Below are 15,207 nucleotides of genomic sequence, written 5' to 3' on the forward strand. Positions count from 1 at the left end.
GGCGGGTGCGACACGAATTCAGCCATACTATCTGTATAGCTGAACTCGAATCGCACAGAGATCGGATGTGATTTGCACTGCAGTGCGGTGCGAATCACATCCGTTCTCATAAACCGCTGCAATGTGAACCCAGCCTTAGTGACACTGGCGACGGGGGGTGATCACGGGGTTAAACCTTTATTGGGGGGGTTAGGGGGGTACCTTAGAACTAAAGGGGGCTAACCCTAACTGCCCTAACAGTTATTAGTCACAAATGACACCCGCCGGGTGATCAGGGGGTTAAACCTTTATTAGGTAATAAATGACGGGTGCCCTGAAACTATAAAAAAATAACTAACCAACCAGCGTCACCTGTAACAGTTATATGGTGATCACTGGTGAAAGGGTTAACTAGGGGGCAATCAGGGGGGTATGCGGTAGTATATGGGGGTCCCTAGCGCTATAAAAAGCTGCGGCGAACCTAAATACCTACCTGCCTAACTAGCGTCACCTGTGACACTAATACGGCGATCAGAAAAATGATCGCTTATTAGGCTGGGTTCACACTGGAGCGATGCGGAAACGCCGCGAATCCGCGGCGGGTTCCCGCATCGCATGCCTCCCGGCGGCAGTTCACACTGCCCTATGCGAACTGCTGGGAGTGTCAGTGAAATGTTACTGACACCCCCAGATCAGTTCGCATATCGCAGTGCGATCTGCAAACTCGGATCGCATGGTGTGAACACCCATGCGATCCGATTCTGCTGCGGGCCAAAAAAAGGGTCCCGTGCGAATTTGCGGCGGGTGCGGCGGGTGTGGCGGGTGCGGCGAATGGCTGAACTCGAATCGCACAGAGATCGGATGTGATTTGCACTGCAGTGCGGTGCGAATCACATTCGTTCTCATAAACCGCTGCAATGTGAACCCAGCCTTAGTGACACTGGCGACGGGGGGTGATCACGGGGTTAAACCTTTATTGGGGGGGTTAGGGGGGTACATTAGAACTAAAGGGGGCTAACCCTAACTGCCCTAACAGTTATTACAGTCACAAATGACACCAATGCAAAAAAAAAAAAAACATTGGTGTCACTGTGACTGGGGGGCAGGGGTAATTGGGGGGGTGATCGGGGGGTAAAGGGGGGGTGTGAGTGTGCCTGGCATGTTCTACTGTGTGTGGGGTGTGTTGGTGCAACTCACCGATCCGCTCTCCTCCGTGTCGGAACGAAAAATACCGACACGGAGGAGAGAATACATCACTTCCTCTCCTGTGTTTACATTACAGGAGAGGAAGTGATGTCACCGGGGATTTCCATTCGTCGGGAGCGATCGCGAGGGGGTGGCCATGAATGAATGGCCGTCCCCTCGTCCGGGATCGCTCCCGAACGAAAACCGACCGCCGCAGGCACCGGGCGGGGGCCCGATCGGGCCCCCGACCCGCGGGAGGCAAAGGACGTACATGTATGTCCTTATGCCTGCCCGTGCCATTCTGCCGACGTACATCGGCGTGCGGCGGTCGGCAAGTGGTTAATGTCATTTTGTGCAGGGACTGTTCTAAACACGGGAAACACGTGGCACTTCACAGGCATACTACAGACACCCCCCAGGCACCATATTTAAAGGAATATTTCACTTTTTTTTTTCACTTTAATCGTCATTAAAACCAGTGCTCCCGCCAAAACGGCCGTTTTTAAAACTTTTTTTTGCATTGACCCATGTCCCCTGAGGCAGGAGCCAGGTCCCCAAACCCTTTTTAGGACAGTATCTTGCATATTAGCCGTTAAAATTAGCACTTTCCATTTCGAACGTTCGAGTCCCATAGACTTCAATGGGGTTCTAACGTTCGTAACGAACGTGGGGGCCGTTCGCAAGTTCTGGTGCGAACCGAACCGGGGGGTGTTCGGCTCATCCCTAGTCTCCACCAACCGTCTTTGGGCAGACTATCTCCCCAAAGACCAAAGCGAAGAGTCTCGGGGTTATTTTAGACACACAAATGTCAATGGATGCGCAAATAGGAGCAGTAGTCAGTGGATCTCACCACCTGCTGCGCATGCTTCGCAGACTCATTAGACATGTGCATTTCGTTTCATTCTGAATCGAAATTCGGACAAATTTTCATTATTCGGACATTCGGATACATCCGAATTACCGAATTACAATGCTAACGAATTCAACGAATTCAACGAAATTCGAATCAAATTAGAAAAATTAAATTTTTCGACCCGAATTTGGGGCCACGTATCTCGGGGCCACTTGCAGCTAGAAACCTCAAATTTGGTATGCAAACACAGTAGAACTACAACCTCTCTAAATTTGGGGTTTCTAGCTCGAAGTGACCCCGAGTTACGGGGCCCCAAAATCGGGTCGCAAAATGTCAAGCATTTTTCTGCAGCAGAGAATGACATTTTGTGACCTGATTTTGGGGCCACGTATCCCAGGGTCACTTATAGCTAGAAACACCAAATTTGGTATACAAACACAATAGACCTAGCACTACAACATCTCCAAATTTGGTGTTTCTAGCAATAAGTGACCTCGAGATACATGGCCCTAAATTCGGGTCACAAAATATTTTCGAATCCGGTTGAAATAGTTTCCAATGCAGTTGAAATAATTTCGAATCATGTTGAAATCATTTCGAATCCAGTAGAAATATTTTCGAATTTGGTTGAAATATTTTCGAATGCGACGGATTTTTCGAATTCAGCAGAAAACGAAACGAAATCCGAAAACAAATTTAACTAATTTAACTAATATAACTAAATTAAATTAATTAATTAACGAAGTAAAACGAAACTAAACTAAACATTTTTTTTTCCTTTTGCACATGTCTAAGACTCATCCCTTTTATCCCAAACAATGACAAAGCAGTGTTAGTTGGAACAATCATTAATTCACAACTGGACTACGCAAACTCGCTTTACATAGGATTACCACAATATCAACTTGCACGATTACAACTGATCCAAAACGGCGGCAAGGCTGATAACAGAAAAGAAACCCTGGGAATCCATCTCTCCTTCGCTGAGGAGTAGGGATGAGCTTCGTGTTCGAGTCAAACGTACGCTCGACTCGAACATTGGCTGTTCGTCTGTTCGGCGAAATCCGAACTCTTGGTCCGTTCGCGTCAAAATTCGTGTGGCGCGCACGGCCCACAATGCACTGCGATGGCGCAGTGCATTGCTGGCTCGTGATTGGCCAAGCATGCACTGTGACCCCGCATGCTTGGCCAATCGCAGCGCCAGCAGCGAGGAGAGCCATGATTGGCCACAGGCAGGATGCCTGTGGCCAATCATAGCTCAGGCTGTGTAGTGCACGCCCCACACTATATAAGGCCGCCTTTGTTCTGTGTACCTTCAACACAGTTACACACCAATCGTTTTTGGCTGATTTCCTATCTTGCTCTTGTGTAGTGGTTACTGTCTGTGCCCTGACCGCAGTATACACCACTATATTCACCTCACCTATATAGCTAGTGATCTAGCTTTAATAATAGAGCTTGCAGTCAGTAGTTTTAGGAGATAGTGCGTGCTGTCTGCGTGCTCTGTACCCAGGACATACCGCTATAATCCACCTACATAGCTGTTCTCTATTTGAGCCCAATTGTCATGTGCAGGAGTTATTGGAAGTTGTGTGTGCTTCCAGCACAGCACAGCACAGTATACATCTGTATATACCCCTTTAACTCTGCTGTTTTCTGGTTATTGTCTGCGTGCCCTGACCGCAGTATACACCGTGATATTCACCTCACCTATATAGCTAGTGGTCCATCTTTAATAATAGAGCTTGCAGTCAGTAGTGTCAGGAGATAGTGCGTGCTGTCTGCGTGCTCTGTACCCAGTACATACCGCTATAATCCACCTACATAGCTGTTCTCTATTTGAGCCCAATTGCCATCTGCAGGAGTTATTGGAAGTTGTGTGTGCTTCCAGCACAGCACAGTATACATCTGTATATACCCCTTTATCTCTGCTGTTCTATAAAAAAGGCATCTGCAGGAGTTAGAGGGTGTTGTGTGCCTCCAGCACAATATAAACTACCCAACTACTGTTTTACCCAACTCCCTTCAGGCCATTACCATGTCTGGAAGGCCAGCAAGGAGAGGCAGACAGGCGCGAGCCGATAAAAGAGGGCAAGCAGGCTCTGTGTCTAGAGACAACAGTGCTGGTCGTGGACGCGGTGCATTGTCATCAGCACGTGGCCATGGGACATGCTTGTCCTTATTTTCTGCAGCTGGACATATTGAACCGCAACATGCCAACGACTTGGTAGAGTGGATGACCAAGCCCTCTTCATCCTCCTCATCCTCTCTCACCCAGTCTCAGGGTAGTAGCAAAGCAGCTGCCAAAGCATCGTCTTCCCTCCTCTCAATGTCATCATCAGTGACTCCTTCCCTAGACCCACCACGTCCTCCTGAGGAGTCTCCTGAACTCTTTGAGCACAGTGTTGGGTACATGCTCCAGGAGGATGCCCAGTGTTTGGTGGGCTCTGATGATGACACTCAGCTAGAGGAAGGTGAGCGCAGAGAGAGGGGATGCTCAAGAAGGACAGCAATCTGGCAGTCATGTTCCACAAGCTGCAGCATACTGCCAGGTTTGCTACAGCGATGAAGAGGGAGGGGATGATGAGGGCACTGACTCCACGTGGGTGCCTGGAAGGAGGGAGGAGGAGGAGGAGGAGGCACATGTCCAACGAGGCAGGATGCCCTCCGGGGGCCAGCTTAGGGGCAGCATACCGACTGAATCACATCGCAGAGCTCCGCCTAAGCAGAGCGCTTCCTCTGCGCGTTATTCTAAAAGTTCTTTGGTGTGGGCCTTTTTTGAGACGAGTGCATCAGATTGCACCGCTGCTATTTGCAACATATGTCTCAAGCGTATCTCACGTGGCCAAAACATCAGCCGCTTGGGCACCACATGCTTGACCAGACATATGTTGACCTGCCATGCAGCTCGTTGGCAAGCGTACCTCAAAGACCCACACCAAAGAACAAAGCGGACCTCTCCTTGCTCCTCATCAGCTGGCATCTCCAACCCCACTAGACCTTCAGTCCTCTCTGAAACCTGCTCTGAGAGGAATGAAGGTGTAGAATTAGGTGTGTCACAGCCAAGTGCTTCCGGGAACTCTGCTAGTGGTACATCCACGTCCGATTATAGCAGGCAAATGTCCCTGCCCCAGCTGCTGGACCGGCGGAAGAAGTTTACTCCCAGCCATCCACATGCCCAGCGGTTGAATGCTAGCTTGGCTAAATTGCTAGCACTTCAACTGCTGCCTTTTCAGTTGGTAGACTCGGCCCCCTTCCGTGAGTTTGTACTATGTGCGGTTCCTCAGTGGCAGGTCCCCAAACGCCACTTTTTCTCACGGAAGGCGATTCCGGCTCTCTACCGGCATGTGGAAGGCAATGTCCTTGCCTCGCTGGACAGGGCGGTCAGCGGTAAGGTGCATATTACTGCTGACTCATGGTCCAGCAGGCATGGACAGGGACGTTACCTGTCTTTCACGGCCCATTGGGTCACTCTTCTGGCAGCTGGGAAGGATGCAGGACAAGGTGCAGTAGTGTTGGAGGTTGTTCTGCCACCACGCCTCCAAAATGCTACTATTGGTTGTGACACACCTCTCTCCTCCACCCCCTCCTCTTCTTCTTCCTCCATGGCCTCTTCCAGTGCTCTGTCCTCAGAACCAGCGGTGCTCCGTAGGCGTTCCAGGGGCTATGCAAGTACGCAGGCAAAACGATGCCATGCCGTGCTTGCGCTGGTTTGTTTGGGGGACAGGAGCCACACTGGGGCGGATGTTTTGTCAGCTCTGCAGGGGCAGGCCGAGAGGTGGTTGACGCCATGCCAGGTTAAGCCAGGAATGGTGGTTTGCGACAATGGCACCAACCTCCTCTCCGCCCTCCGACAGGGACAACTGAGCCATGTGCCCTGTGTAGCTCACGTCCTTAACCTGGTGGTGCAGCGGTTCTTGGGCAGGTACCTCGGCTTACAGGATGTCCTGAAGCAGGCCAGGAAAGTCTGTGTGCATTTCCGCCGATCATTTAATGCCTGTGCTCGGCTGGCTGAGCTCCAAAAGGAGTTGAACCTGCCCAAGAACCGCCTTATATGTGACATGCCCACCAGATGGAACTCAACATTGGCCATGCTGCAGCGGCTGCACACGCAGCAGAGGGCCATCAATGAGTACCTGTGCGACTACGGCACCAGGACAGGGTCAGGGGAGCTTGGTTTTTTCTCACCACGCCAGTGGGGCATGATCAGGGATGCATGCACTGTCCTGTCACCGTTTGAGGAGGCCACAAGGATGGTGAGCAGTGACAGTGCATGCATCAGTGACACTGTACCTCTTGTCCACCTCTTGGAGCATACGCTGCGTGGAATAATGGACAGGGCACTTGAGGCAGAACAGAGGCAGGAAGAGGAGGACTTCCTTGCCTCTCAAGGCCCCCTTTATCCAGACAGTGTTCCTGCTGTGCCACCCATCACACAGGAAGAGGGTGAGGAGGAGGAAGAGGAGGAGGAGGATGATTGTGTCAGCATGGAGGTGGAGGCTGGCACTCAGCATCAGCAGCAGCAGTCTTATAGGGATGATTTACAGTCCCAAGAAACACGTGGACTTGTACGTGGCTGGGAGGAGGTAGCTGTGGATCATGTTGTCCTTAGTGACCCAGAGGTCTCCGGACCGAATGCCTCAGCTAACCTACGCTGCATGGCCTCCCTGATCCTGCAAAGCCTGCGGAAGGATCCTCGTATTCTTTGGATCAAGGAGAGGGACCATTACTGGCTGGCCACTCTCCTTGATCCACGGTACAAGGGTAAGGTTGCCGACCTTTGCCATCGCAGAGGGAGCAGAGGATGAGACATCTCCGGGAGGCCTTGCAGAAAGCTCTGTGCAACGCGTTCCCAGAGACTGGGAGGTTACAAACTCCTGGTCCTGGACAACGTGTTGCTGAGGCATCAGTCAGAAGGAGCGGTGGAGAAGGTGGCCGTCTGACTGATGCTTTCAGACAATTTTTTAGTCCGCAGCCCCAAGGTATGATTGGTTCCAGCACCCATCGCCAGCGTCTAATTTACATGGTGCAGGAATACCTAGGGGCAAGGTCAGACTTGGACACCTTTCCCACCGAAAATCCTCTGGCTTACTGGGTCTTGAGGATGGATCACTGGCCAGAGCTTGCACAGTATGCAATTGAGCTACTGGCCTGTCCTGCATCCAGCGTTCTTTCGGAACGCACCTTCAGTGCTGCTGGTGGCTTTGTTACCGATCACAGGGTGCGCCTGTCCACCGAATCAGTTGATCGACTGACCTTCATCAAGATTAATCAGTCTTGGATCACCCACAGCTACCAAGCACCTGAAGCTGATGTAACCGAATAATCCCTTCAAGACTGCCTATGCTGATGCTGAGTGACTGTCCTGTTATGTTGATTGTCTATCCTCTTCCTCCTCCACTGATATGTTGGAAGAACATTTTTGGTTCTGGGTGATGCCAGCAGCCCAATTTTTCTGCCCCTGTTTAACAAGGGTGTTTAAGTACAATTTTTGATGCAATGCTTTGCAGCAGGGCTAATTCCTGCAATAAAACTAGAGTATATGGCAGAGGTTGCAGTGTGATGGCACCAGCACCAGTGCCCAAGGCCCAATTTTTCTGCCCCTGTTTAACAGGGGCGTTTAAGTACAATTTTTGATGCAATGCTTTGCAGCAGGGCTAATTCCTGCAATAAAACTAGAGTATATGGCAGAGGTTGGAGTGTGGTGGCACCAGCACCAGTGCCTAAGGCCCAATTTTTCTGCCCCTGTTTAACAGGGGCGTTTAAGTACAATTTTTGATGCAATGCTTTGCAGCAGGGCTAATTCCTGCAATAAAACTAGAGTATATGGCAGAGGTTGCAGTGTGATGGCACCAGTGCCTAAGGCCCAATTTTTCTGCCCCTGTTTAACAGGGACATGTAATTACAATTCTTGATATAATATTTCACAGGAGGGCCCCTTCCTGTGCCCACCCAGAGTAACTGTGAGGACTTATAGTGTTGTGGCACCAGCACCACAACCACCAAAGGTCAATTTTTCTACCACTGTTCAACACTGGCATGTAATTACAATTCTTGATATAATCGTTCACAGCAGGGCGCTCCAGCACCCACCAAGAGTCACTTTGAGGGCTTACAATGTTGTGGCAAAACCAACACCTTGTTCCTCCATTTCTGCAGAGCATATAGGGCAGGCCCCTACTTTCAAACATCCAACTTACAAACATCTCCTACTTGCAAACGCAAGGAGACAACAGCAAGTGAGATGAAAAAAGATGGACGACAAAACAAATTATACAGGGGTGATAACCCTTCCCTATGTTTTCCAAAAAGCTTAAAAATAGTTTTTTTGACTGGAGCTACACTTTAAAAATATACCAGTTGAAAATTACAAACAGATTCAACTTACCACAACAAACCTACACAGTCCCTGTCTTGTTTGCACCGCCTGTATACTGCTGTTCTGAGTATATAGGGCCTGGGGGCCACACGCATTTCCTTTTTTTAATATGGGTACGGGGTTCCCCTTAATATGCGTACAAGACCCAAATAGGCTGGTAATGGGCAGGGAGGGCTACCCATGCCATTTTTCTGAATGATTTTCAACCATATTGCAGGAACCAGATATAACATTAAAACCGCAAGCAGTTTTAAATGGTGTTATTTCCGTTTAATGTCATTTTGTGCAGGGACTGTTCTAAACACGGGAAACACGTGGCACTTCACAGGCATACTACAGACACCCCCCATGCACCATATTTAAAGGAATATTTCACTTTTTTTTTCACTTTAATCGTCATTAAAATCAGTGCTCCCACCAAATTGGCCGTTTTTAGAACTTTTTTTTGCATTGACCCATGTCCCCTGAGGCAGGAGTCAGGTCCCCAAACCCTTTTTAGGACACTATCTTGCATATTAGCCGTTAAAATGAGCACTTTCCATTTCGAACGTTCGAGTCCCATAGACTTCAATGGGGTTCTAATGTTCGTAACGAACGTGGGGTCCGTTCGAAAGTTCTGGTGCGAACCGAACCAGGGGGTGTTCGGCTCATCCCTACTGAGGAGCTTACATTGGCTAACCGTAAAAAAATCAGATAACATTCAAGACCCTTTGCTTCACCCACAAATGCGTGCATAGAGAAGCTCCGCAATACCTAATGGAGAAACTAAATCATTACACACCAAACCGCAGTCTTCGATCAGCCAACAAAAACCTCCTCATTGTGCCCAAAGCCCGGTATAAATCCAAGGGGGATCGGAGATTCGCTGTCCAAGGGCCTCGGCTATGGAATGCTCTACCAATCAACATCCGCCTGGAAGAAAATCACCAGGCTTTTAGGAAAAAACTCAAGACCTTCCTCTTTTAGCAGATGATCAAAGCTCGCCACAGCGCCTAGAGGCGATTCAGTTTGCATTGTGCGCTATACAAGTATTTCATTCATTCATATGCACCCTTATCAGCCAATCATTGCATAGAACATGGGTGTGGTCAATACAGAGGTGTACATTACATATCATTACATATAATTAATTATGTCATCTGCTTTCATGAGTCACAGTCATGAGTTATGTGGCCCAGACATATTGTGACACAATTTCTTTATTTAGACAGTACAGAATAAAACTGCTTATGCAAGCTATATTTTCTTATATGTATGCTTTATAGGGAAACTGCCACAGTCTGCAAATACAGAGTGTAAACCAACTATTAGGTTAACCCAAGTTAATCTTAAATGAACTTATAAAGATGGAGTCACTCTGGTTCAGCCATATCACAACACCCAGCAATACCCAGCCATACTTGGTGATACCCTGCAATACCCAGCCATACTCTGCAGTACCCAGCTATACCCGGTGATACTCTGCAATACCCAGCCATACTCTGCAATACTCAGCCATACTCGGTGATACCCTGCAATTTTTGGTAATACCCAGCGATACTCGGTGATACCCTGCAATTTTCGGTAATACTCAGCCATACTGAGCCATGCTCAGCCATACTCGGTGATACCCTGCAATACCCAGCCATACTCGGTGATACCCTGCAATTTTCGGTAATACCCTGCAATTTTCGGTAATACCCAGCCATGCTCGGCCATGCTCAGCCATACCCAGCCATGCTCGGCCATACTCGGCCATACCCGGCCATTCTTGGCTGTACTCGGCCTCTGTATGTGGCCAGGCTGTGGAAGTCTCACACATGTGGTATTGCCGTACTCAGGAGGAGTAGGAAAATCTATTTTGGGGTGTCATTTTTGGTATGCACATGCTATGTGTTAGAAATATTGTATAAATGGACAACTTTGTGTTAAAAAAAATGCATTTTAACCACTTCAGCCTCGGACCAATAAATACCTTAAGGACCAGAGGTCTTTTTGCAATTTTGCACTGCGCTGTTTTAACTGGTAATTGCGCGGTCATGCAATATTGCACCCAAACGAAATTTGCGTCCTTTTCTTCCCACAAATAGAGCTTTCTTTTGATGGTATTTGATTGCCTCTGCGATTTTTTTTTTTTTGCGATATAAATGGAAAAAGAGCGAAAATTTTGAAAAAAAAAGATATTTTCTTCTTTTTGTTATAAGAAAAATCGAATAAACTAAATTTTAGTCATACATTGAGGGCAAAATTTATTCAGCCACATGTCTTTAGTAAAAAAAATGTCAATAAGCGAATATTTTTTGGTTTGCGCAAAAGTTATAGCGTCTACAAACTAGAGTACATTTTCTGGAATTTACACAGCTTTTAATTTATGACTGCCGATCTCATTTCTTGAGGTGCTAAAATGGCAGGGCAGTACAAATCCCCCCCAAATGACCCCATTTTGGAAAGTAGACACCCCAAGGAAATTGCTGATGGGTATGTTGAGCCCATTGAATATTTATTTTTTTTGTCCTAAGGGATTGAATAATGACAAAAAAAAAAAAAAAAAAAAATTTTTTTACAAAAAGTTGTCACTAAATGATATATTGCTCACACATGCCATGGTTATATGTGGAATTGCACCCCAAAATACATTCTGCTGCTTCTCCCGAGTACGGGGATACCACATGTGTGGGACTTTTTGGGAGTCTAGTCGCACACGGCACCCCGAAAACCAATCACCACCTTCAGGATTTCTAAGGGTGCAAATTTTTGATTTAACTCCTCACTACCTATCACAGTTTCGAAGGCCATAAAATGCCAAAATAGCACAAAACCCCCCCCAAATGACCCCATTTTGGAAAGTAGACACCCCAAGCTATTTACTGAGAGGCATGTTGAGTCCATGGAATATTTTATATTTTGCCAAAAGTTGCGGGAATATTACAAACTTTTTTTTTTTTGCACAAAGTTGTCACTAAATGATATATTGCTCACACATGCTATGGGCAGAAGTCAAATTACACCCCAAAATAAATTCTGCTGCTTCTCCCGAGTACGGGGATACCACATGTGGGGGACTTTTTGGGAGCCTAGCCACGTACGGGACCCCGAAAACCAAGCACTGCCTTCCGGATTTGAATATAAAATGCTATAAAAAACAAACTAACCAGAGTCACCCGTAACACTTATACGGTGATCAGTGGTGAAAGGGTTAACTAGGGGCAATCAGGTGGTTCAAATTTTTATTAGGTAGTATATGGGGGTCCCTGGCGCTATATAAAAACCTGACGGGGAACCTAAATAACTAACTGGCTAACCAGCGTCACCAGTGACACTTATACTGTGATCGCTGGTGAAAGGGGGTGAAAGGGTTAACTAGCAGCAATCAGGGGGTTAAAACCATTATTGGGTAGTATATCGGGGTACCTAGCGCTATAAAAACCTGGCGGTGAACCTAAAAAAATAACTAGCTACCTAGCGACACTAGCGACACTGATGCAGCGTTCAGAAAAATTATCGCTTAGTGACACTGGCAAAAGGGGGTGAAAGGGTTAACTAGCGGAAATCAGGGGGTTAAAACCATTATTGGGTAGTATATCGGGGTACCTAGCGCTATAAAAACCTGGCGGTGAACCTAAAAAAATAACTAGCTACCTAGCGACTGTAGCGACACTAATGCAGCGATCAGAAAAACGATCGCTTAGTGACACTGACAAAAGGGGGTGAAAGGGTTAACTAGCGGCAATCAGGGGGTTAAAAACATTATTGGGTAGTATATCGGGGTACCTAGCGATATAAAAACCTGGCGGTGAACCTAAAAAAATAACTAGCTACCTAGCGACACATGCATCGATCAGAAAAATGATCGCTTAGTGACACTGGCAAAATGGGGTGAAAGGGTTAACTAGCGGCAATCAGGGGGTTAAAAACATTATTGGGTAGTATATCGGGGTACCTAGCGCTATAAAAACCTGGCGGTGAACCTAAAAAAATAACTAGCTACCTAGCGACTGTAGCGACACTAATGCAGCGATCAGAAAAACGATCGCTTAGTGACACTGGCAAAAGGGGGTGAAAGGGTTAACTAGCGGCAATCAGGGGGTTAAAAACATTATTGGGTAGTATATCGGGGTACCTAGCGATATAAAAACCTGGCGGTGAACCTAAAAAAATAACTAGCTACCTAGCGACACTAGCGACACATGCAGCGATCAGAAAAATGATCGCTTAGTGACACTGGCAAAAGGGGGTGAAAGGGTTAACTCTAGGGGCAATCAGGGGGTTAAATCTTTATTGGGGGGTGATAGGGGGCTACCCTGGACCTAACACTAACTGTCCTGACAGTTTTTACTGTCACAACTGACACTGAATGCATTGATCAGTAAAGAAATGATCAATGCAATCAGTGACACTGTGACTGGGGGGGGAGGGGGGGCGGGGGGGGGGGATCGGGGGGCGATCGGGGGGGGGGGATCGGGGGGGGTTTGTGTGCCTGTGTGTACCTACATGTCAGTGTAGTGTTGGTGCACACTTACTTTTACTGTTCTCCTCGTAGTCCGGTCAAAAAGACCGCCCCGAGGAGAATGACATCACTTCCTCCTTCCTGTGTAAACAATACACAGGGGAGGAAGCTTCTCATTGGCCAGGAGCGATCCAGAGGGGGTGACCGAAAACCAACGGCCATCCCCTCATCACGGAGCGCTCCTGGACCGAATCGGACCGCCGTAACCAGCGGGAGGGGGTCCGATCGGACCCCCCACCCGCTGGAAGGCAATCACGTAGATGTACGTGATTATGCCTGCCTGTGCCATTGTGCTGACGTACAATGGCAATACGGCGGTCCTCAAGTGGTTAACCACTTCCTGCCCGCCAGCCATCATATGACATCCTCGACTTTGTGTGGGGATATCTGAATGATGCCTGTAGCTACCGGCATCATTCAGATATCAGCTTTTTCAGCCGGCAATTCCCTACAGCATAAGAATGATCTCAGCAGCTGTTCCGCTGCTTGATCGTTCTTACAGGAGGAGAGAGAGGAAGTCCCTCCCCTCCCGCCGCCCTCCGGTCCTTCTACCGACTCACCAATACGATCAAAGCCAGAATCGTTTTTCTTTTTTATTTCAGGCTTCCCAGCCTAGAGGTGAGATGTGGGGTCTTATTGACCCCATATCTCACTGTAAAGAGGACCTGTCATGCCATATACCTATTACAAGGGATGTTTACATTCCTTATAATAGGAATAAAAGTGATCAAAAGTGTATTTTTGGGTAAAAAAGTGTCAAAATAAAATAAATAAAGTAAAATGAACAATAAAAAAATAAAATAAAGCGGCCCTGTCCCCATGTGCTCTTATGCAGAAGCAAACGCATACGTAAGTCCACAAGTCCACATATGAAAACGGTGTTCAAACCACACATGTGAGGTATCGCTGCGAATGTTAGAGCAAGATCAATAATTTTGCCCGTTAGACTTCCTCTGTAACACAAAACATATAACCAGTAAAAAACTTTAAAGTGTCACCTATGGGGATTTTTAAGTAGTGAAGTTTGGCGCCATTCCACGAGCGTGTGCAATTTTGAATGGTGACATGTTAGGTATCTATTTACTCGGCGTAACTTCATCTTTCACATTATGCAAAAACATTGGGCTAACTTTACTGTTTTGTTTTTTTTATGCACAAAACTTTTTTTTCCAAAAAAATTGCGTTCGAAAAATTGCTTCGCAAATACCGTGCAAGATAAAAAAAATTGCAACAATCACCATTGTATTCTCCAGGGTCTTTGCTAAAAAAAGTATATAATGTTTTGGGGTTTCTATGTAATTTTATAGCAAATAAATGATGATTTTTACATGTAGGAGAGAAATGTCAGAATTGTCCTGGGTGCTCCAGAATGCCTGATGGCGCTCCCTGCATGTTGGGCCTCTGTATGTGGCCACTCTGTGTAAAAGTCTCACACATGTGGTATCGCCATACTCGGGAGTAATAGCAGAATGTGTTTTGGGGTGTAATTTGTGGTATGCATATGCTGTGTGTGAGAAATGATTTGATAATATGACAATTTTGTGGGAAAAAAAAAAAGGAAAAAAAAATCTTGATTTTGAAAAGAATTGTGGGAAAAAATGACAACGTCAAAAAACTCATCATGCCTCTTACTAAATACCTTGGAATGTCTTCTTTCCAAAAAGGGGTCATTGGGGGGTATTTGTACTTTTCTGGCATGTTAGGGTCTCAAGAAATGAGATTGGCCATCAGTCCTTCGGGTGTGATCAATTTTCAGATATTGGCGCCACAGCTTGTGGACTCTATAACTTTCACAAAGACCAAATAATATCCAATTTGTACTTATTTTTACCAAAGATATGTAGTAGTATAAATTTTGCCCAAAATTTATGAAGAAAAATTACCAATCTGCTGAATTTTATAACAGAAACGAAGAAAAATTCATTTTTTTACAGAATTTTCTGTCTTTTTTTGTTTTATAGCACAAAAAATTGATTAAATCCCACCAAAAGAAAGCTCTATTTGTGTGAAACAAAGGACGACAATTTCATATGGGTACAGTGTTGCATGACTGAGTAATTGTCATTCAAAATGTAAGAGCACCGAAAGCTGAAAATTGGTCTGGTTATTAAGGGGGTTTAAGTGCCCGGTGGTCAAGTGGTTAAACATATCCAATATATATATTATTTTTTTTATCAAATTATTTTCATTTAAGCCAACATGTATTCTGCAACATATTTTTGGTAAAAAAAAAAAAAAAAAATTCCCAGTAAGCACATATTGTTTGGTTTGCACAAAATCTATAGCATCTACAAAGTATGATATGCTGAAATTTGTATTTTTTTT

General features: G+C 46.4%; 1 protein-coding gene across 2 annotated transcripts in view; it reads left to right on the top strand.

Moving 5' to 3' along the window:
* The window catches only part of LOC144000353 (uromodulin-like), a 206,572-nt gene that overhangs the window by 50,223 nt on the left and 141,142 nt on the right, over positions 1-15,207 (top strand). The window lies entirely within an intron of this gene.

Source organism: Lithobates pipiens, unplaced genomic scaffold (genome assembly GCF_037356315.1).
Source record: "Lithobates pipiens isolate NorthernLeopardFrog02 unplaced genomic scaffold, aLitPip1_a1.2 Scaffold_22, whole genome shotgun sequence".
NCBI classification, from domain to species: Eukaryota; Metazoa; Chordata; class Amphibia; order Anura; family Ranidae; genus Lithobates; species Lithobates pipiens.